General features: G+C 45.1%; 1 non-coding gene and 1 pseudogene across 1 annotated transcript; both read left to right on the top strand.

Annotated features, from left to right (window-relative positions):
* The first annotated feature begins 29 nt into the window (after nucleotides 1-29).
* Nucleotides 30-24,183, top strand: LOC146196846 (uncharacterized; annotated as a pseudogene).
* Nucleotides 16,369-16,450, top strand: TRNAL-UAG (transfer RNA leucine (anticodon UAG)). The gene has a single exon. It is a non-coding gene; the product is annotated as a tRNA-Leu (tRNA).
* Nucleotides 24,184-24,584: the final 401 nt, after the last annotated feature.

The raw sequence follows: 24,584 nt of genomic DNA, 5'->3' as shown, positions 1-24,584 counted from the left end.
AGTGACGCAGCCGACACAACGGCCAGCGAATGACTGTGCCCATCTCGGAAAGGAACCGCCGTGGTCAGAGGATGTGGATGGTGGCGGTGTACGTGTTCAGATGTGCGGCGCCAACCATCTGCCTCAGTCCGATTCTTCTGCTCGGGAACACGGTGAGAAAGGCTGAGCCGTGCACAGGTGACCGCTGTCTCTTTGAATTGGTGAAAAAATTGCGCCGAACAATACACTCGTCTTCTTTCTTGTGTTGTGTATTGTTCGACGCATTTTTTTCTCCAATTCAAGTTGGCCCAAGAAGCGGTGTTAATGTTGTCTCTTTGTTGCAGTGTATCTAGTGACTCGCATTTCAACCAGTTTTCGCCAGGATACCTCTCCAAGCAAACCTCTTTCCTCTCGCTCCTAGATCTATCTATAGTCTGTCTGCATGGTCGCATAAACTTTCGCACAATTGTAGAAATACGCCATAGTGAAGGGTTACGGACATTTCGAATCCCAGGTGATAGAAATTTCCGGAGCCCTCTTCTACGCCGCCCCTTATTACTAGCCTGTCGTTTTGGGCCGTTAAACCCGATCAACCAACTGCCATAAACCAACCAGTATCTAATTCCCTTAGTCCTCAGCAAAAGTGTGCGAGCTGCTCTGCTCTCTTCCCGCACGAGGGAACATGAAATTTTCCATTTCGGGCAATGTTGCTGCAGTAATAGCTGCCTATAGGGAAGGAACAGCTGTTGAAGAGAAAGTAGCTTGCTCTTTGTCAGTAGCATTCAGGTTTTAGTGTGTAGGGTAAATTTGTTTTGTGGGTGTGCTGCATTTTGGTTACGGTGTATCACTATGTAGATACCTTCTTTCGGTGGAGGCGAAAAGCTAGTCGCCCGTGTGCTGTGCGATGTCAGTGCACGTTAAAGAACCCGAGGTGGTTGCAATTTCTGGAGCTCTCTCTTATGGCGTCTCTCATAGCCTGAGTAGCTTTGGAACGTTATACCTCAGACCCAAACCAAACTACGAAGATAGCATTTACTACATCGTAGGTTTATTGCGACGAAAGTCGCTCATTCAACCAATGCTCTAAAAATGGTTAGAGACAAGGCCAAATGTCATGTGATTAGTTTAAAACTAGAGCACAGCATATCATCTTCTGCTTCCATTGAACTTTTGTAGCACACAATAGGGTAGCAATTCTGAAGCAAATGGTAAAGCATCCCAGATTTCGAGTAGGCATTGTTTACTGGAATTAAGTACTAGTTAAAGAGCGTCTTTGGAGGCGGCTGCAAGTAAAACAATGCTCGCTACCATTTATTTAGATTCTAGTATATTAGAATAGACTCGCACTGTACTGAATTTGCGAAAACTACAAATTCATTCGCTTAGCCTATGCCATTAAAACCCAGATGTTACTACTCGAGGTATCCTTGGCATAACATGAGTTCTATAATACATATCGTGTAATTGGCCGCACGCACTAAGCTGGCCAATCAGAATAACCAGAGACCAACGTCAACAGATCACGAAGCAATCTCGTCTAATAGCTTGCAAATACGTTATAATTCAGCACTCTAGTAGAGTGGGCAGTTAGTAAAGGAGATGCATACAATTTGTTTTGTTAGTGCACCTAGATTCCCCATCTTCTAGGTAGTCGCTAAAAATGCGATCAGCCTCACTTTGCGGGCGTAAAGTTAATTACCAATCAGTGGCAAGCGTGCACGCAAGGCACGACGACATCGAACGTGACGAACGTGCCCTGACTGACATGCGTGTTGCAGAAGTCCAGCAGCGCCTTCTGCATGCTGGTGGTGCTCAGCATGTGGCTGCTGCGACTGCTTCCGCTTCCTGTGTCGACATGCCTGATGTCGCTGTTCCTGCTTTCGACGATGGGCGCCGCGGTACACCAGGACGAGACAACAGTGCACGGCTTTGGAGTGAGTACGGATCCTAACGGAGCATGAAGGCCCCCACGTAACGCTGCGACATTATTGTATACACTGTGGCAGTTGCCAATAGGTAACGAGGCCTATCGATGGATTGGCCAACGCTACCCGCATTGTTTTTGCAGTCCCCACAATCATTTGCAGTGGACACGATAAGTGAAATACGGGCATTATTTTTCTCTACCGAGAGATCATGACGCCATTGGTCAACATGCTTCTCAAGGCTAGGGTGTGAGTCGTGACCGTTACAGTTTGAGAATTCAAACAAATGTGATATTAATTTTTCACAAAATTTTTCATTTTTTGTATGCAATAACCAGTTAATTATCGAATCTACATTATTTCATTCCGGCTTAAATAATTAGTGGGCCCATTACACGTCAGATAGGCCTGACCCTTTTGAGGTAGTATGAAAACGGCTCCTGCAGAACCATATAGTACCGGTGTTGTGGCACATACGAGAAAGGTTAACGATGTTTAGGCCAGTGAATGTTTTTGTGATAATTTTTAACATTTACTGGCTAGGCATCTTGATATAGTTAGACTTGCAGCCGGCAATTAGCAATTAGCAATAGCCATGCTAGTTATTAGAATGCTGAAAACGCCATTTCCCTCGACGCTGTACTAAACAATTTTGGCTATCTTGTGCCAAAAGACACACTTTTTCGAAAATTCGGAGCTACAAGCGACTTTCTCAGTGCTGTCAATCTGTGGCACCAGTGAAACATGACTTTCTTTGTCTCGCGCGGGCTGGAGCAGCGAGCACGGCGAGCACCGCAATGCAAGCGGGACAAAGAAGTCATTGGGCACTGATGCCACTGACTGACGTCACTGGGGGTGCTGCTAGAGTGTGGATTATTCGAAATCGCGCGTCTTTTTGGCACAAACGGTCGGCTTGAAGTTCCTAATTTTAAGTTAGTCATTGCAGATTATTTAACCAGCTCACTAGTTAAGATTGAAGCTGCAGAAACCGTTTTCATGCTTCAAAAATCCTACTTAATGGCCGCTTTCCCTAAAACCCTTGTTATAATTTGGTCTCTATGAGAGGTATAGCTCAACAGTCGTTTGGTTTTCAAAACTGCCGGTAAAGAAACGACATCGGATGTAGTAAGTTGTTGGTAGTTGTAGTAGTGGTTTATTGAGGAACGTGAAGAGTTTTGGCGGCGTGGCAACTGTTGTCAATTTAGTATGAAGAAGGTGAACGGACGAGATTAGGAAGTTTACGGGGATCACATGGATGCCGCTGGCACAATACCTGGAAAATTGGAGGGATATGAAAGAGGCATTTGGCGTGCAGTGGGTGTATTCAGGTGGGGGAGGTTAAGATGATGGTGGGGATAATAATTCAGACTCGGTTAAGATGTTGTTTTGCTGTTGGGACTTCTTTTGTCTTGTTCGCATTTTGTCTAATGTTCTTAGCACATAGGTTTGGACTAAGTAGTGTCACCTACCAGAAGCAACGACTGTGAAATTTCAAAACTGCACAAGTAACATCGTAATGGGTAAAACGCATTCAGCTTTGCTCCTTTCTTCCTATTGCTCTGCAAGCATGTTCATGCTGCGACTCCTTGGTTGCATGCCTAGAAGACATTGACTCAAGCGTTGCCATGCATGATTGTGCCATCTTATGATGCGATGCCATTGGAGATCTGTACTACGAGCCAGTACGGGAGCAACGTAAATAAATGAGAGAGGAAGAGGGAATTTAGTCTTCGCCTTTAAGGGTATGACGGGGCAGAATAACGGCCCCCGTCCGGGGCACTCCTCGCGAATCCTCGCTCACATACACTCGCATTACCACTCGTTTAATCGCTAATCCTTTAATTTGTGTATCTGTTGACTAACAGATACTGTTAGCATAGAATCGTGACCTATACCATATGATTTGAGACCACCCGAGAGCAGCCATACCAATACGAAGGAAAAATACACATCTTATACAGAAAGTTAGTAGTTAATTATAAACATGATAATTGGTTCACAAGAAAGGAAAGACGCAGTATTTGTCACACTTTTTCTCTGGACAGCTGTACTGTACCGCGCCTTAAGAGTAAGATGCGATTGAAAGTGGAAAGAGAGAAAAAGGAGCCGGTAGTAAAGGGCTACTGAGTAATTTTGACTACATGGGGATCTTTAACGTGCACTGAAATCGTACAGCACACGGACGCCTCTTCGCTTCGCCTCCATCGAAACGCAGCCGCCGGCGGTCGGTATCGAACCCGTGTACTCCGGCACAATAGTCGGTCATATTAATCACGGCACTTAGTAGTTAACGAAAAATTCGAAAATATTTTATGCTTTCATGACTTAGCGTGCGTTAGTTGCTGATCTTTCCGCATCCGTATTAAACTGGGACCGAATTCGCACTTCGGTCATGTACTCTTATTTCCGCTACAGCGTACCAGCACACTATAGTTCGGCCTTCTGTCATGTCCAGGTGGACTCGGTGGTGCTGATTGCGTCCCTCTCGCTGTTCGTGGCCGCCGACTCGACGAGCCTCTCGCTTCGCACGGCCCTTTGGCTCCTGAGCACGTCAGGGGCGCGTCTGCGTCCGCTGGTGTTCGCCTTCATGACCGCCTCCTTCCTGGGAGCGCTGGTCTTGCCGGACTTCCTCGTTGCCCTCGTGCTCAGCTCCGTCCTCGAGAATACAGTGCTGCACCTGCGCTCTAAGTTCGTCTCGAAGCACTTCCGAACAACGAGCCAGTCCAGGGCACGTACCTCGTGTCTGGCGAACTCCTTAGTTTTGACTTTACGTGGAGCAGTACTGTGTGGTCCTGATAGGAGCGCCGCAACGCATAGTCCAGAGAGCACTGCAACGAATATAAGCGCTACGAGAGCTGGCTGGTCTTTCCCAATTGTTTGCAAAAATACAGGCGGTGCAGATGAGTGTGCGGCAACAATATATATACTTAATCAGAGTTCGAGATATCAAAACAAAAATCCGCACTGCTCCTGCTGTCTCGTCCTCACTGCTTTATTGTGGACTTACATTACTGCAGTGCTGTTTATCTGTTCAGGCAGTCATGAATATGTGGACATCGAATGAGTATAGATTTTATATTTTGGTTCCATTTTACGTTTTGTTAATGATATGTAGCGCGATACTGCATATGCATCACCCCGTGGTATTCACCTACGGTCACTAAATCATTTATAATAGATTATTTTTTCTTACCTAGCTGCTTTCAGTTTTGGTTTCAAAAGCCGAACGATGGCTGTGACGTCAAAGTATAGGGCAGGTGAGTGTTAAAAACTGGGATATAATCGTTGTTTGTTCAATCTTTATGATTACGGCTCTTAAGGCAAGCCCCAGTTAGTGTTGTGGTGGCCAAAAACAGCAAAGGAGTGGACATTTCTCGTCCTTTGCGTGTCCTAATACCTAACTTTGGAGCCTTAGCCGTCGCTCGGCTGCTGAAACAGAAACAGGTGAGGAAACGACATAGCGGCCGCATTGGCAAATAGCATATGGCTATCAATGGATTCTGATTTCTTATACATCTATAAGAAGCGTAAAATATGCAACTAAAATTTAGATGTGACTACTCGTTACTTAAAAAAAAAGTCAAGCGCCAGCTGACTTCTTTCTTTGATTTCTTTCCATGCTTATCATGAAAAGGTGGCGAGAGATATTTACAGCACTTATGTATGCAATATATTATTTGTGACGAGATAAAATGATTACGTGCGCGTAAACATCTCGAATTCGAAACTGTACTTGCCATCCCGAAAGAAGTGTGAGCAAGGTATACGAAGATTTTATCTGAATCCCCAAACTGACCACTGTACACCGGAAGATGACTCATTCGTCGCTCTATATATTATATATCAGTGTAAGAAGTGGTAAACAACGAAGCGAAGCTGTTTTCGAAAACCACCGGGCTGCCGAATTAAGACCCGAGTTAACTATCGTGCACAAATATTTGCTAGAATAAGAGAAATGTCTTTTTTCTTTTTTGGATTTGTATCCGGTGTACCGCATGAACAGCTGATAATCTACTACCAACCTGGCGTCACAGAGTTGTTTCTTTGCCATTTCAACGCTGCGAGCATTGTATATACAGTGCCGTTTATATACAATAAGCTCTCATTTCTTGCTCGGCGTAAATTTCGTTTGCGAGCAAGTCTACGATGCGCCAGTGACAGCAGCCCGATAACGCCTCCGAATGCCGCAGAAACATTTTAAAGTTAACATTAATCAAAACACGATTACTCGACTCAGCCAACGGCTGCTCTAGCTCAGCCCAACAGATCTGCGGCCGGCATCCCAAGTCGGCGCGGCTTTCGTGGCACGCCAGCCATTATATAATGCCACTTCTCCAACGAAGAAGGCCCCAAGGAAGCCGATCTATAGACGAGTTGTGCCTTTTCTTTACATATTTACAGAGAAGAATAAATGTCGCCTCGACACACTCAGGTTGAATTAGGAACTCAACCTGAATTCGACATTTTGTGTCCGTACTGCAGACGCTACTACGTCAGTCCTCCTTCTCACCCATCGAATACGAGCGCATGGTGCAAGAGATGGACGCCATTCTTAAACGGAAGATCCAGTCTGCACCTTCGGCGGATAGGTCGAGGTATGTAGCAATAACTAGGATGTCTTGGCCTTGTTGATGACCGCGAGAGCGGCAAAGTAAATGTCCTCCGAGTTTTCAACAAGTTTTTGTTTTATCGCTAGAACAATGTATGTATCCCGATTATGGGTGAGGACTTCATTCACGGACCTCGAAACTCACGGCGCTTATAACTCAGCTTGTACGTGGTAGCGACGATATTTCCTTCGCTGCTTGGCTGCTTCCCCGAGCCTTCGTTCACATCTTCTTTCAGTGCAGTTCAGCTAGCAGCATTGAATTGCAGCGGTGCTAGGGACAATCTGGTCTCATTATTTAACATCAACAATATCTGGACGCTAAAATGTTACCTGCTGTTTGAGGGAGTATATGTGCTAAAAATCTCAACAACAACAACAAAAAAAAAAAAAAAAACCAAGTACTCTGCCAGGATTTTGGCACCTTCCTAAACGCGAAATCCCTATCACGTTAGACGATTTCCCAGACTCTTAAGTTTGCATGTGGTTAAGGCCCATTCAAAGAACCCAGTGAAAAATCGTCAAGTGCAAGATGCGTTTTGTTACAAAGTGTATATTTTTCAAGATTAATATTTAATGTTAGCGACGTTGTCGTTCGGCTAACCTGGACTTCGGAGGCGAAGCGGTCATCAGACGATGTAAATTACATTGCATTATTAAGGAGCTTAATAATGCACTTAGTCGGGAGGAGGCGGTCATCCTAAGGCAAATGCAAACCGGGTCACTCCTAGCCCCGGCAGTGCTACACGTCCTCCACCCAGACATCTACACGAGTGATATGTGCAGTGTTTGTCAAGTGGGTCCGACGGACCAATGGCACATCTCTCTGGGACTGTACCAGGTTCCCGACCGAAGCTGCATCCAGGACATACCCGCCGGAACTTCAAAGTGCTGTGCAAAATACAGACAAGGACATTCAACTATGGGCCGTCCAGCAGGCCCGGGGTGCGCTCGAAAAGCACAAGCCTCACAACCCGCCACAAACGGGCCAAATGAGGTAGTGCAGAGTAGGGCTTAACCCCGGGTAGACGCTTGGCCAGCGTCACGACGCTTTAACCCGTCGTTTGCCGGCTCCCTAATAAAGTTATACATACATACATACATACATACATACATACATACATACATACATACATACATACATACATACATACATACATACATACATACACACACACACACACACACACACACACACACACACACACACACACACACACACACACACACACACACACACACACACACACACACACACACACACACACACACATACATACATACATACATACATACATACATACATACATACATACATACATACATACATACATACATACATACATACATACATACATACATACATACATACATACATACATACATACACACACACACACACATACATACATACATACACACACACACACACACACACACACACACACACACACACACACACACACACACACACACACACACACACACACACACACACACACACACACACACACACACACACACACACACACACACACACACACACACACACACACACACACACACACACACACACACATACATACATACATACATACATACATACATACATACATACATACATACATACATACATACATACAGACATACATACATACATACATACATACATACATACATACACACACATACATACATACATACACACACATACATACATACATACACACATACATACATACATACATACATACATACATACATACATACATACATACATACATACATACATACATACATACATACATACATACATACACACACATACATACACACACACACACACACACACACACACACACACACACACACACACACACACACACACACACACACACACACACACACACACACACACACACACACACATACACACATACATACATACATACATACACACATACATACATACATACATACATACATACATACATACATACATACATACATACATACATACATACATACATACATACATACATACATACATACATACATACATACATACATACATACATACATACATACATACATACATACATTAAGGAGCTTAAGAGTGTTCGCCACGGGAAGTCCTAAATCCTCTTACGTAACTTCCCCGCTTTAACAACACTCAACTCCGATTAGGAGCCAAATCGACAACGGGAAAAAGCTAGAATCGCTGTGACAGCTATTCCCTCTTCATTCTGCTGCAGCTCCAGGATAGCAGCGGCGTCTCCGGGTCAAACCGAGCGTGCCGCGCTGCGCAAGATGGAGTCCCTCATGGCGGACGTATGCGGCAGGGTGACACTGGGCGTCGCTTTGCTACCGACAGACCTCGACATGCCCTTCTCGCAGTCACCCAGCGACTCGCCTCTTCAGAGCATCGACGAGCCGCTGTGCACGTCATCGACCCCTGCGCTTGAGCAGCCGCAGCGACACAGTCAACACAGCCTTCCCGTGGCTCTCCGGAAGTTTTCGTCACGCCGCAAGAGCCGGAGAACTTCGTGTCCACCGGTCGTGCTGCGCGACGCCAGCCCCGAGCGCCGGTCAGACGCGCATGCTCGGCCGAGTGAATGCGGAAGCACGACAGAGCGAAAGAGACTCGAGCTCGAACCCTGGGACCGCAGCCAGTACTCTGTAAGGTACAGAGCGCACTTCGGGTAAACAAACCCCAGTCGAAAAATAAACTACAGAATCGTGTCAAAAATGCGACAAAATATTCTGTAGTTCTGTCGTAAACGTCAGGTTTTTCTGTAGTTCTGTAGTTTTTCTGTAGTATATTTCTGTTGTCTGTAGTTCTGTAGCACTTTTCTGTTGTGCAGGAAAACTACAGAAATTTCTCTGTTGTTACGACAGAATTTCTGTGCTGTTTTTGATGAAAAACCTGTTGTGACAACAGAACGTTCTGTAATAACATAAGAAATTTCTGTAGTCGTTTTCCTACTGAGAAGGGAAGGGCAAGGCTTACACAGCAACGCTGTTTGTCTTGGAACATGTGGTAGTGCCACTGGGGACTAGGTTCGTTATTCTTCGTAGGTTTTCACTGAAATAACAGCCGAACTTACCTGCACGAGGAATACGCAGAAGTGCTGAAGTGTTCATGTTTTGAAGTTGTTGAAAAGTGTGCGATTTCTGCCATTTCCTTCATTCCGCTTTAATCCTGGGCTGGTCACGTAAATGGGCCTTTTTAACGCATCGCAACCATAAGCTCTACCGGTATTTTTTAGCAAGAGTACAAAGCTCTGTTCACTGACGGCTGCAGTTTTTGCCCTTTTCTGCGAAACAACAACGTAATTCTTGTGTACGTCAGCGGTAGCAATCAAAACCGCAAAGAGGGAGTGCTCAAAGCGACATAGCCGGTGTTTTAACGTAAATGCTTTCATATTTCTTCAAGAATTGCTACTGGGACGAATTAGCTGCAATCTGGATTCACTTTACGCGTATAACGCAACATTGGTTCTCTCTGTTCAGGGCTTCGTCGAGATTGAGTGCCGTACGAGCCCGACGCGGGACCTTCACGGGCTGGCCTCCGAGTATCGGGTTTTCTGTAGAGACCGATACTGAGGACCGTGAATCAGGAAGCGCTGATGCCGACGTCAATGAGCTTAACAGATCTAAGGCAAGACGGCTTTCCAGTCCCCAGCAGGTACACAGAAGTCTGCATAACGATACGAGGCGTGCGACCAACTCTTTGTGCGTTGGTGACTTGTACAGATACTTGCATCGCCATCGCCTTCTGCTTCGCAGCAATCAAAATATCATATTTATAAAAAAATGAGCCGACCCTCAAAATTTTAATAGCTGGGGATATGAAAAAAAAAATGGTATATTGGCTTTTTACAGAGCCGATTTTGACAGCAGATACGGAGCACTCCTTTTAGAAGCCACAGACGAACGAAAAGATACCGCACAGTCACGCACACGCTTTGTTGAACTCATTTGAAAAGACAGTGAAAGCTACTGTCCTATTTTCCTGTATTCTTCACTTACGCTGCATTTTCTGGACAGCCAGTGTAACGGGGTGAGCTTTGCATGCAGGCATGTATCTAATGTAACCTCCCTTCTCACAGATGCCCAAGAAATTATAAGCGAACTATAACGTCTTGTCTTCTGTTCGGTTAGGTTTAACGTCCCGAAGATATTCAAACTGTCACAGATGGCGTTGTGGACGACTAGGGATACATTTAGATCACCTCGTGGTCTTCATGTATTGTGATGTCACACAGCCCACTACGGGCTTTCGCATTTCGGCCCCCATCGGAACGCGCTCACAGCAGGCGGGATATGGAAGCCGGATGTGCCGGCCCAGAAGTCCAATGCCAAAAATACTGTGCCAGCGTGAAGGCTTCTGGTGACTAGGGTCATAATGCTCGAGCAGTTCCTAAGACGCAAGATTCATTGCCCCAAAACTTCCAGAGTTACGGCAAGTCACGTGTCTCTACACGTTGTTCCAAGTGAATGGCGCTCTCTACGTTTATGGATATAGTACACATGGATATACACTGGTAGTAGGACGTGGCGAGAAAGGTGAATTAAGAAAGAAGTAAAGGCAGCATAACAAACAAATCAATGTGTTCGAAAGTTTACGTCGAATGAAAAAGAACTGGCCACATCGGGTCTTTCGTAAAAATATGTATATATAAAAGTGAGCGTCAGGTCACTAACAAAGGCACTGTTGGTTTCTCCGAAGGGCGGTTGAATGCACGGCTTTGTTGCACTAGGCTCTGTCGAAATGCGGCTGCTGCGGCCACGACATAAGTTTTGTTTACATAAGTTCGAAAGAATCGAGTCGGGTACCTATTTAGGGGGAAAGTGCTAAAACAGGAGAAGCGATTATAGGACTGCCCAAGCGTTTTCCTCTCAAAACTCGCTCGCTCTCTAGAACACTCAACTCGACCCGTATTCTGTGGGGTTCGTGTTCAGTGGACTCAATTTCGCCTCCTTTTTTTTCTCCCAAGACAAACTTCGGATACGCGGCGGAGGCGGAGGCTCCGTGTTCGCGGCATCTAGTGCCCTGGAACTGCTCTCGGGAGGACGTGACGCGCACCTCATCTCGTAAGCACTAGATTGTAATGTGTTGTCGTTTTCTGAATGCAGAAATGTCTTATATGGACGGCGTGCGCTTCGCTGGTTTTCGAGGATTCAATTTATCAATCATGTCGCCAGAGCGTGACCAAATTCCGGCTCATGTGAAGAGCACCCATGCTTTAGAAAGCGTACACTGTTTGTTGCAGGACATCTGCATTTCGAATAAAACTATGCTTTTACTCGGTCTAAACTCGAGCGCATTTTGGGTAGAGAGGTCAAGTATACTACCGAACGCCTTCACAGCACTTCGCTCTCGACAGCTAACCATGGTAATAAAGTCGTTCTTCACGCCATCTTGCACTTTTGAAATGGTTGCTCTGGTGTTGACGCCTACTCACGAACTTGGTATTTTAAGTTTCTTCTATTTTGTATTACCACAAAAACTTCTATGGCGAACGAATCCCATTGTACCGTTGCTTACACTTAGGACTAAAAGAATTCACCTGAATGTTCTGCAAAGCTTTCACCCAGTTGTAGTTTCTTAAGTTAACGTTTTTGCTATATGGAAAAGCAAGCAAACCTTGAATGTTGATATGGGAGTACCACGCAAATGTAGGCGACAGAGTAACTAACAAACATTAAAAATGAAATATATCGTTTTAAACAGTTGTCGGTGCACTAACCTACCCTGTATAAACCGTGAAAATCAATTACAAAAAAGCTACAACCAAATTATGCGCACAAAAACTATTGATGTGTATTTTGTTGCGAAACTAAAGACTCACAGCGACCCGATGTGCAGGGAGTTTGCTGAATTGCTGAATACAACTATTTGTACGCCATGATTGGAGCTTTAAAAAAAATATTGCCCAATTTTAATTTGCTTGAATTCTGGATAAAACTGACTCGGAAACTAAGAGCTCTATGATTAAACGGCTACGAATGGCATACTCTTAACAGTGACCAGTTGTGATTGAGAATATATTATCCATGTTACACTACGAAGCTTGAACGTTGCGGAAGAAGTGGTAACCTCGAAAGAATATATGACTCGACAAGTAATTATTTGTTGGATCAGAGCAGTGGGTTATTATCTAGAGCAATCGAGGAGGTTAAATCTCAGTTCATCGCTCGAGTTTTCTTCTGTGACTGGCCTTTTCCGAAAGATTTCCATTTTTTCCCCAGTCACCTATGCCTTTAGCGGCTATATCAATTCAATCAAGTCTTGCCACCGGAATCCTTCGAATGCGGTATAGCTTAAATTCTCTATGGCTACTTAGAAAAAGCCATCAACAAGGGGCGGAAACGAACTTATAATTTTTTGCCCGCTTTGTCTCCTCGGACATTGTAGAAGATCCCGAAGCGATGCGCGTTGAAAAGTAAGTGCCCTTTTTGCATGAACATTTTATTCCATCTTAGCTCACAAGATACGAGTAAAGTAAGGAGTAGAACGCCATCGCAAAACAAAAACGGGGCGAATGAGGCACTGAGAGCTCAAACACACTAAAGAATGGAGACAATTTTTCAGTTCATTGCGTATTTGATTCTGTTCAGTTAACTTTTGAATTCATCTTGTTCAAATTGCAGCTTTTTAATGAAAATTTTAAATTTATTTTTTTCGCTTTGTAGCCGCTGCTAACTTTTTTTTTTTTTTAGCAGTGTCCCATTTCACGGGCTCGAAAGCTGATTTATTTCCTTGTGCGCTTCTAGGAAGGTCTATTTTACTCTGCGTCAAGTTTGCTGTAATTATTAACATGCGACGAGCGTCTTGTAAAAGGCACTCTGAACGCCGGGATTCACTTTTTTATACATTTATTTTTGACGGTGTGTGAACGGCAAGTAATCATTGCTAACTAAAGCATCAATAATTAAACGTTGTCCAGAATTTTTCCAACACAGAATTAAAATGAAAAAGCCATACATAACACGCGTCTCAGAGGTGCATCTGAAGCGGGAACACATTACATAAAAGTGCATATCTTGGGGCATTCAGTTGGTATCCTTCCCCGAGTCTATTCAATGTAAAACAGCAATAATTTTCATCAGGATGTGCTTGACCATCCGGAAGACGTTCATCATCGGAGTCGTCATGACATCAACGCTCGCCTCAGCCTGCGCCAAATCGACAAGGGCGCTCATCGTCACTGGCATTCCCAGGTATACGTCACCGCTGCAGTACGGAACCACGTACGGCTGGTTCGAAAATATTTGCCGCGACCACGCTACTGCCTTTGCTCGAAGCCGCATTTGTGCAATGTAAACACATGTTGCACAGTGTAAAGTAATGCAAGATGCCAGCACTGCATGAAATAATCACATTACAGCAACCGTTATAAAGATGACTTGTGCACTTCCAATGGTTGCACGTCTCAGCGTTCTGAATGGGCTACTTCCATGCACCAAATTTCTGTCAATTTCTGCAGCCCCAATAGTCGCCAAACCTCTTCAGAAACACAACGGTGCCGGTGATTGTAATTTATGCTGAACAAAGACCCAAAAATGACGAAAAGGTTGAAATTTTTTTTTAAAGAACATCAGGTGGTCGAAATATTTCAGAGACCACCACTACGGCTTCGCTCACAGCCTGAGTCACTTTGAGACTCTAAACCCCACAAATCATAATAATCTGGGTGAATAATGGCATTATATAGTGTAACCATATGTATCATCCGAAAAACCTCCATTCGACACACTCTCACTGTAGCATTAAATGCAATGTCCTTGATTTATTCAAACTATTGTTGGTTCCCCACAAACTAAATCTTTCGCGTGAGCAAAAGGCGCCACTTCCGCGGGCTTAAGTTCTAGCCGATAATCTCACGGCGTCGTTATTGGAGACAAAAGTGCCCTTCACCTATGTGCTGGGCGCAGTGCACATAACGGTTGTTTACGGTCTTGTTTTGCTAGAAAGTACGGTCTATCAAAAACAAAGCGCACCGTGCATTGTGAAAGATTGCGCACGCTGTTCATATCTTGGTTCCATGACGGAAGCATTTGAGGCGTGAATGCTGGCTCATTTTTCGCTTGAAGTGACGCACCCGCAAATCAAACGACGTCCTTAGCTCGCATATAATATAACTTAGCATAAATTCACGCGCACTGAGCGCGTACTAAACCTTCTTCGTCTGTGAGTACGTAACTACTCTTACATCAGTAATACTGGTAAACGCGGTGAATGCGACTGCGGCGCAGGTATTCGTTCAAGGCGAGCGCGCTGATTGTCCTACCCACGGCCCTGTGCGCCACCGTTTTCTGCTGGGCGGCGCTGTTCTTCGCCTACCTCAGCGAATAGTAAGTGCAGCTACGATGACCACTCGGTTGTACAACGCCACTACAGAATTATCTCCAGGTGCAGAATCGAGAGCATCAATTTTGTTTACTATATATACTGTATCCATCAGACAGCGTTCCCCCTTTCGCTGAAAAGATCGGTTGTTCACGTATACCATTCTCTTATACTTGAGCACTATACTGGCCCACTCACTCATTCATTAGTTAGCTCGAGAGATTGTTGGCTCACAAAGGGGTAGCATTACACTCTCCATTCTCGCTCATTCACTCACTATAACGGCGTTCATGCACCCGTCAGGAGGGGGTTGAGTTGAGTTATCGGATCGAAAATCATGTAAACGCTATCGGGTTTGGTCGAAAAGCCGAGGGGTCGAAGAGTCAACTCCGGCACAGGGGTTGGTTGGGTTGACTGGACTTGACCCCGCTGCAGGAAGCATGTAAACGCTGTCGAGTGGAGTCGGGGCAGAGTGGGAGGGGAGAACCATAAGGAAAATGCTAGAGGTGCGCTGAGGGGAAAACCGGAATCGGGTGCCGTCTGCTAGTTCTTCACTTCTACGTGAAGTGCCACTGTAATCCTCTCTCGTCCAGAGCCGGTCTTGCGCTCGTGGGGTCGACTCGGCACGTTCGAGCCTACTCTACTCCTTTCCTCAACTCGGCCCCCGCTATCGAGTCCATGCAAACAGGGCTTATTTCACTCAGTCTCTACCTGTATGAGTCTCCACAGGCTAAAGCCTTTGGAAGCGAAATGACTGAATTTTTGCTTCAGATAATTATTTTATAAGAACACAAACATATTTTGCCATCAACTGCGTAGTGTTTTATTGGAACATAGAATGCTCTACAGTACAGAACTGCCTGTTATATAAACGATACATACACTTCAGAAAAAACAATAATGTCTCGACCAAGAACACGTGGGTTAAGGTCTCGTAGCCAGCGGGTTGTTCCTTTCCAAAGTGTTTTAAGCGTTTTTCCGCGAAAACCCTACTGGAGGATCTTCTATCGAGCCATTTATTTTGTTATGCTATTTCGTGCCATGCGAAAGATGAAAGTCTGCTGTAGTGACTCCCACCCTACTTTTCGTAGAGCTTTAGTGAGAAGTGATTTTTTTTAACCACCCCACGCACCGTCGAAATTTTCGCCACATACAATCACTAATGTTGGATATGAGATGAGGGATGAAAATAGCCCAAAGCCTACCTCACTGTACGAAATCAAAGGCGTGTGTTTAAAGGGCCAGCCCCTTTGCTTTTTCTCGGAGAACTCCTCCAAGCAACCTAATATATGTGATATTGCCTGCATCTTATCGACTGCGGTTGTTCAGTCAGTAGCGGGTGCACTCATAACGCGCTGCTACCCGTGACCCAAGCAGCCCGGATCTCTCGCCGTCCACAGAACGTGGTGAGCCGGTTTACACGGCTAAGGGCGGTCAAAGCACCGCTCAGAATCGGTATCGCGAAACGATGCCGAACACTGCGGAATGCTGCAAGCAGTGTCGGTAGCGTGGCCGAGTGGTCTAAGGCGCTGGTTTTAGGCACCAGTCTCTTCGGAGGCGTGGGTTCGAATCCCACCGCTGCCAGAAATGTTCGCCATTTTTTGCTAATGAAATTTTTATTTCCTTTTTTTTATGTGATATTTGAAACAAACTTCTCGATGAGAGCGTGCGATTACGTTTGAGTCACTACTGCTTTTTTTTTTCGTTAAGTATGCTTTGATTGCGGCAGCTGAGGTCACTGCCGACCTTTTACGCTGCGGGGAATGCGCGAAAACTTCGCACAAATTACTAAATACGGTATCATTTCAAGCTCATTTTATAAAGCCTGCATCATCAATACGAAAATTTTACTTTTGCCTAGTTCAGTTAATGATAAGTAGCAATACCCATATGCGCGACAATGTCCTGGCCCAACCAAATTCCATCGTTCGTATATGAAAAATGGTTGAGGCAGTTAGCGTATAACGTTAAGACAACGCGATAGCTGCAGTGTATGGCCACGTAACCTGTCTCAGCTAATAGCGCTTTCCTATGGGCTGCGAAATTTATCATGACATGACCTGTAGCCTTATACCTCAACGACTCAGTCAGTCAATCATTTAATAAGTTTATTCAAAAAGAGGGCTCATGATCCCTGTTTTCTTTTTAACTTATTGCAAAGTGAGCGGTTACTTTTCCAGCCTTTGTGATATTAGTGGTGGACGTTTGAATCTTTACTCCTTAGTTCTATGTGCAGCAGAGACGTCGCTTCGTGAGCCACTTTCATGTGGAGATCAGTTCTTCTGTTATGCAAATAATTCTGCGGTTATTAAAATGTCCTAATACTACGGAATTAGAACGGAATCTTTTGAGTTCGAGCTCGCTTAATGCAAGAAATTCGATTTATCGGAAGTAATGCGTCGGTCCAGTCACTGTGCAAGCTTAGAGAGCGGAACGCAGCTGGGCTGCCCTTGATTCAGACTGCGACTGCGATAATTTCGGCAGATTTTCGGTCGTCACCGAGGTAAAATGATTGATATTGAAATGTACAATATGCGTGTTCCTGGCCGATTACGAGCCGTATGTATAGGCGAGAACAACTTACCGACTTCGACCTTTTTTACGTGCAGACACGCTGTAAGTCTTCACTCCGCGATAGAATAAAGCGAGTGTCTGCGCAAACCTCGTAATTCATGTGCGCGCTTTACGCACTTGTGTCATACATTGCGGGTAATCAGGCTGCGTTTTTTCTGCACGAAAAAAAAAATATGTAGATGTTCAACTATCCTTGAACCAAGTTTTAAGAGCGTAAGCTATCGGCCGCTGCCGCAGCCGCTGCTCTCGCTTCCATCTTGGCTTGTTTTCGCGCTTGGATAGCTTCTCGCCAATGGCCTAATGTGGCTTATCGTTATTCGGCGGTCTCGACAGCCTGTCTGGCACGGCTGTGGCCTCTGTCTTTAGCGAGACGGCGTATATGTATGGCGTACTTACATAGGTTAAATGAAGGAGCGGCGCAGGTGAAACTACATGAAAGCGACGATGTTTGCTTCACACAGCGAGACTATACATTTGTTGCAGTTTTGCACGAGGCGGGATCGGCTGCGGCGATAGCATAATTTGTAATGTAATTACAAATTGCATTACATTACAAGGCCTGGGCATGGTGATGAACGACGACGATGTTTGCTGAACAGCGCGAGAGTTCAGTGTTAATTTTCGGATCCCGATGACCTTGAGGTTTGGCATGCGAACTGTAGAGAGTATTGTGCTCTAAATGTGAGTATTTGTACTTCTGCAGTATAGCCGCACTCTCTGTTTGCAGTGACGGCCTCCCATCGCGATCGTCCGCTCTCGCCATTCACGACATAATGCTAGCGAAGCTGTCCAGCATGGGCAAAGTTGAGTAAGTGTCCTGAGTAGCCCTTTACCTTTCTTTCACAGCGCTGTTCAAATCGTTCAATTCGAACCGGCGTAGCGCGAAATTCCCATTTTAGAGAAATCCGGATTTCTTTCAAATATGTAACGCCCTTGAGTATGTTGGAAGAAGACTTTACTTACTTTGCAGAAGCGGATTTTCACTTTTGTCAGTGAGTTTTTTAAACTTCGCACGAAGCCTGTCAAATATAGATCGCAGCAAGTTTCGTGGTCAGGTTCGAGTCATCATGTCGCGCTCAACCTGCTGAGAAACCACGATGTTCGTGAGATTTCGCAGCGTCTACATTTGAGTTGGTTGGCTGAGAGGTAAAACTTTATTTGAGCCAGTTTTTGGAGCGCTAGCAAAACATTTGTTTCAGGCGTATTTTTGTTTTTCTTGGAGGTTGAAGAATGCAAAATCTTTACGCCGCTCGCCGAATTACAACAACCTGACTCACTTTACGCGTATCTCTTATAGGTTGCAAGAGTCCGTGTGCATCTCCGTTTGCATCGTGACGGCGGTGACGTGCTCAGCCATATTATTCACTAAGCAAGTGACACCTGAGTACTTCTTTTTTGTCAATGTCTCTTTGGTTCTCGTATTAACATAAGTACATTTACATTGTTCTAAAGCAGTGTAATACACATGGCTCTGTATAGAATGACTATATATAGCTCCAAAGAAGCTCGATCGGCTTTCATACCTAATAACCTGTCGCTTCGGAGTTTTTTTTTTCTTCCTAGCTAGAAATCTGCTCTCGAAGTATTGGCTGCATCTAAATAACTAACATTTCTTGACAGAAAATAATCGTATACAAGCCTCTGGCTGATGAAAAGCCCAACTTTATAAGAGGGATCATTTTCTCTTGATTGCGAGAAAATCTCAAGCTTCTGACAGTTTTAAATTAATTCAAATTTACGTCTCCACTAGCTTACCACTGTAAGTAGCAGCTGAAGTCATGAAGTTAATAATAGGCGCTCGGATTCACACTACCGGTGTATTTCTCACGCACTCTTAGTCATAACGTTTATAATGGGATTAATGTAGCAATATGTACGGCAGCGAACTTCGTGGGGAGTGTAATTGCTCTGAGTATTCATTTGCAGCAGTTTCCTTCGAGATTTCGAAAAGAATTTAGTCCTCATAAGAAATACTCTTCTGGCTCGTGGTATATCCTCTGTTGTTGTTTTTTTTTAGCTGATAACCTTAAAGGTACCGTTCTCCAGAACATCTGGCATCGTCATTGGCGTCGCCGTTAGCGTAGGGGTCGATGCTATATATGATCGAAAAATCATTGCCATGCCTGTGGCAGCTAGGTGGCATGTGACATAGCCAGGAATTGATTGGTTGGCGGATTGTGTGACGTCACGAGACAAGATGCCATAGCCGAATTGACACGCGCTACCAACTCGGGTTTCTCCTTTCAGATGAGAGGGCAAGATGGGAATCCAACCCATGGGACTTTTTGATCCCTATTCAGACGGGCTCTAGACCACGCAGGTACCTTCGTCAGCTTGCATACATATAAAGTGGGGCTTTATATGTGTGTCGGTTGGTTTCCCGGATAATGTGATAGTTTGCGATTGTATCGTAATTAGTGCGTATTCGATTAATAATAGAGGCACTAACTAATCGATCGGTCACTAGGCGAGTAGCAAAATGTATGCACGCAAATGAGGCTTCGTAGATGAGAGCCTTCAACGCTGCCGTGTCGTACACTTGAAGGCGGCGCTCAAGTTTTCTTATTATCCACTTTCTCCGAGTTCCGCTGCTAGTTTCTCAGCACCGCTGGTGATCTTTTTCTCTTATTTTTTAGCCGAACTGAGCTGGTGACAAGCATGACTTTGGCGGCGCTGGCTTTCATGTTCGGCTTCCCCGGTGTGAGCAGTTTACACTTGCGGAACGTGATCGCTCAGCTGCCATGGAACATAATCCTCATCCACGGTGGCAGCCTATGGCTCTCGACTGCTCTCAAGGTATGGGCGCCCTTCACACAGTTCATGCACACATTCGTCGGCTGTAAACTCCACGCTACACCATATTTCTCAAGTGGTATAACATGTGTTTGAAGTAAGACACAATTCGCGTAGCCTAGCAAACTAGGAAGTACCTTAAAGATACTTAACAACATGCCACTCATGCGCTGCGTACGCTGCCGATTAACCGTTGCATTTTCTCTACAGAAGACGTGAAAAACTTTCGACACCAGGAGCACGCTCCGTAATATTGTGACCGCACCTGTACATTATTCTCAATACGAATATTAAGATGCATATTATGTCCTCACCCTACGATAGGTCTTATACCCGAACTGGAAAATATGAACGAATACTAAGAAATGCAGCACGTATTCATCTGTTTTATTTTTTGTTGTTTTTAAAAAAAGATGCAAGGTTGCCTGGCTCGTTGGCCGCCCAATTTTTACCAGCCTAGCTCAGCATGCTGAACACTTCCTCGAGAACCACACTGCTGACAATCGGTGTGTCTGGTTATACAACGCTCTGCTCTCATTGCAGGACTCGGGACTCGCGGTTTGGGTCTTCAGTGTCTACACTGAGCAGCAGTTCCGCGACATGGCGCACGTTTGGCAGCTGTTGGTCATCCTTAGCGTGACCTCACTTGTCAACGAGAGCGGGCAGGAGCCGAGCTCACTCAGCGAGCAGGTCGTGCCCATCGTCTCATATATGGTCAGAGAGAGTTTATTTCTTTTATTCGAAATGTTTGCCTTTAGCTATACGAAGAAAAGGAGAGGGTATGTGGGAGCAATTTAGAATAAGAAGCGTAGACTGGCCTCGCCTAAACATTCGGAAAAGTTCCCGATAAAACGGTTATACAGTGCCCCCTTGCGATAGTCGCAATAAAGGTCTCACCGCAGGCTTACTCTCCTCGGGAAGCGTAGTCTCACAAAAGTTGTAGCTGGGCAAGTCCACAACAAATGTTTCACGCACATCACATAGCTCCGATGAAGTAGAATGAGGCCATTTGTCAGTCGCTTGCAACCATCTTTCATGTTACCGCTGACGCGTATAGAAGGGGTCAGAGCCGCTCTTGCCCCAGCTCACGAATACCTCGACTACAGTGTTCTAGAGGCTTTGTGTCTCGGCCTACCGAGTTGGGAGTGAGTGAATGAGTGAGTGAGTCGGGGGGGGGGGGGGGGTAGGTGAGTGGGTTAGTGAGTGACTGTGTGATAGTCGTAGTGAGGAAGTTGGGTGGTTGAAGACCTCCCAGGCACTGCTCCGCTTTATGAGAAGCACAGGCCTAATCGAAAGACTGAGTTTGCTATGACATGACTGTGACGTGATGTGATGTGGTGTGTCTGTCATGTGACTGCACTAACTTCAACTATCCCTCTCTCACAACTTTTATATCCACTCATCCCCTTCCCCCAGTGCAGGGTAGCAAACCGGTTGCTTTTACAGGTTAACCTCTTTGCCTTTCCTCCTCATCTTACTCCTCCTGGGGGGGGGGGAGGGGGGGGGCATAGGTGAGTGGGTTAGTCAGTGACTGAGTGAGTGAGAGTTGCAGCCGTTAGATATCTTCCTTCGGCTGCGAGCGCAGTCGATGTAACGTCTAGGGATCTCGCCCGCTACGCAGGGCCTAGAGCTGAAGGGCGACCCGCTGTTCTTCGCCGTTCCCGTAGCCGCGGCCTGCTTCCTGTCCGTAGTGACACCCATCTGCCACCTGGGGCTCGCCTTCGTCTATGAGCACACCGCCGCGAGCTTTGGAGAGACGGTAACTGCGAAATAAACACTGCTGTCGGGATACGGTTAATGAAACCAGGGAAGAAGCTAGCGACGATGAATTCCCGCTGCTGGCAGAGGTTGCATTTTGCCGCAGGAAATAGCAGAATATACTTGTTGGGAAATGGGGTTTGCCTCTTTTTCAAGAAGAGAGCTTAGTCGGGCTCATTGGTGCATATATACTAACGAAAATGAGTGAACAGTGCTTGCGCATTGACGTGAGACAAGAACTGACACATGCACGTATGAGCCGGCCATTCTCTTCCCTACCATGTTCAAGCGCTGTTCAGTTAAACAGCGATACTTTCATAACTTGCTTAAATTCAAACGCAGCAGTGTGGTTGTCTGTCGCAGTGCTACATGCATTGGCCGCAGTCGCTTATATGTGTCATAAAACCCCATATAATTAACTAGATATTGGTCATTGATGGGGTATCCCGACATGTGATAGTTCAGTCGAAATAACCTAATAAAGAAACAGCTAGCCGCTTAAGAACCCTTTCGTAAGCCTTGCAAATGCTGTCCTTGGTTCGCTCGGTAGTAATTTATATTCATTATTTCAAGACACAGACGATAACAACGTCTGTTTTACTGGCATAGAGCCTGTTAAAGTTCGTGCCCCTCCATATTCAGCTAGAAAATATCTTATTAACGAAAATAAGTTGATTGAACTGACGGCTGTGTATACGCTGGTAAGTGATCTAAAAGCGACCACATTGTTAACGACACGAAATTCGATACACAGCATGGAAGCGCCGCATCTGGCAAGAAGTTGTAGCTATCGATGGATTCCCTTACAACGTTGAACGGAAGATATGTTACGCAAAGGAATAGGCTCTATCGCGGAGCGCTAATTTCACGAGCCACGGCTTGTACGCGAAGCCTTAGTGCATACAACCCAGCTTCTTTTTTTTCTTTCTTGTGAAAGAAAATTTACCTCGAAGCAATGGTGAGGCTAAGAATCTCGCATGGCCGTAATTAACCCAGAGCTCTCTACTATCGCTTCCATCATAGCCCATGGGCAGCTTGGAAATATATAGCATATCATAATACCACACCATGCTGCATTATTGCCAAACGATTTTATAGTAGCCCATAACATATGCATTATACGATATCATACCACGACTTATTACACTGTATAAAACGAAGCCAACATCGATTGAGAAGAACCGCGAATCCTTATGCAACGTTTCGACAAGTTGTCCAGCCGAGGACTACCATTTTATCAAAACATTAGCTAGAGGAGTCAGGCTGTTTTAAATTTTGTTCAGTGTGCTTCGAGTTATCGAGAATTCCCTCTTCCCGCCCTTTCTGCACTGTGCGTACCAAACCATTTTATTCCACTCCATTTTATACCATACGATAACATATAATAGCATACCATAGTATGTCATGTTCACCTTATACCATAACATACAATGCCGTACAATACCACACCATACCGTACCTTACCGTAGCATAGCCATACCTATTCTCATAACATAACATACCATACAATATTACACCATACCATGCTGCACCGTACAATACATAATACCATACCACACCGTACCGTGTCTTACCATACCATACCATACTATACCATACCCCATACTCCTCCATACCATACCATACCATACCATACCATACCATACCATACCATACCATACCATACCATACCATACCATACCATACCATACCATACCATAACATACCATACCATACCATACCATACCATACCATACCATACCATACCATACCATACCATACCATACCATACCATACCATACCAAGACACAACAGCCCTGTACCTTGCAAAAACAGCAAGTCTCGCGGAACTGATTATGTATCGCGTCAAAAATAAAAAGCGTCGCGTCTCATAGCAGCGAACTTCTTCCGCAGGCGCTGCTTGGACTTTTCCTGAAGCTGGTGACTACGGTTGCACTCACGTTGTTCTCCACCACTTTCTTCGCTTTCCACACGACGTCCAAAAACGATACCGACGCCACTTTTATCCCTCTGTGACCTGCTACCAATGCGTCGGACTGCAAGCAGATACGACAAAACAGCTGTAAACAGTCTGGTGCCTTACCATATCTTAGCTTATTCAAATGGAACTCTAGCATAACAGCGGAGTTATCAGTTATTCGCGCATGACCTCGCTGAACGTACGTGCCCATGTGCTGTCATGATGCACTCCTTTTCTTCGCAGTGGCAAGTGTGTTTCAGTGCATGTGTTCGTGCGTGTGGCAACCCGGTAATAATGTCCTCTCTTTTTCTTTTTTAACGTGAAACTTGCAGCGACAACATCTTGATTGGGACATATATATAGCACAAGCTTTTTGTATAATATACAAGTATGATGCAGCGTACCGAACAGTGTTCCATGAAGTTGTACAGCATATCCGCTCTGCTCAGCCGGATTTTGGCAGAGGAGTAAGTACACAGCCGCTATCTGCTTGAAATGAAAGATTAGCGTACTACTACGCATAATATCTTTCTTTCTGTGTTTTTACGATGTTCCGGCATTGCTGCTTCAATGAACTATAACTTGTGTCCACATTTTCGCTTCTGCAGCGTCCTGCTTTGACGTTACGGACTT

The sequence above is a fragment of the Amblyomma maculatum genome, chromosome 3 (assembly GCF_055883805.1).
Source record: "Amblyomma maculatum isolate TAMU_Amacu chromosome 3, ASM5588380v1, whole genome shotgun sequence".
Classification (NCBI taxonomy): domain Eukaryota; kingdom Metazoa; phylum Arthropoda; class Arachnida; order Ixodida; family Ixodidae; genus Amblyomma; species Amblyomma maculatum.
Note: the sequence above shows the minus strand (reverse complement) of the source record. Positions and strands in the feature narration are given on the sequence as shown.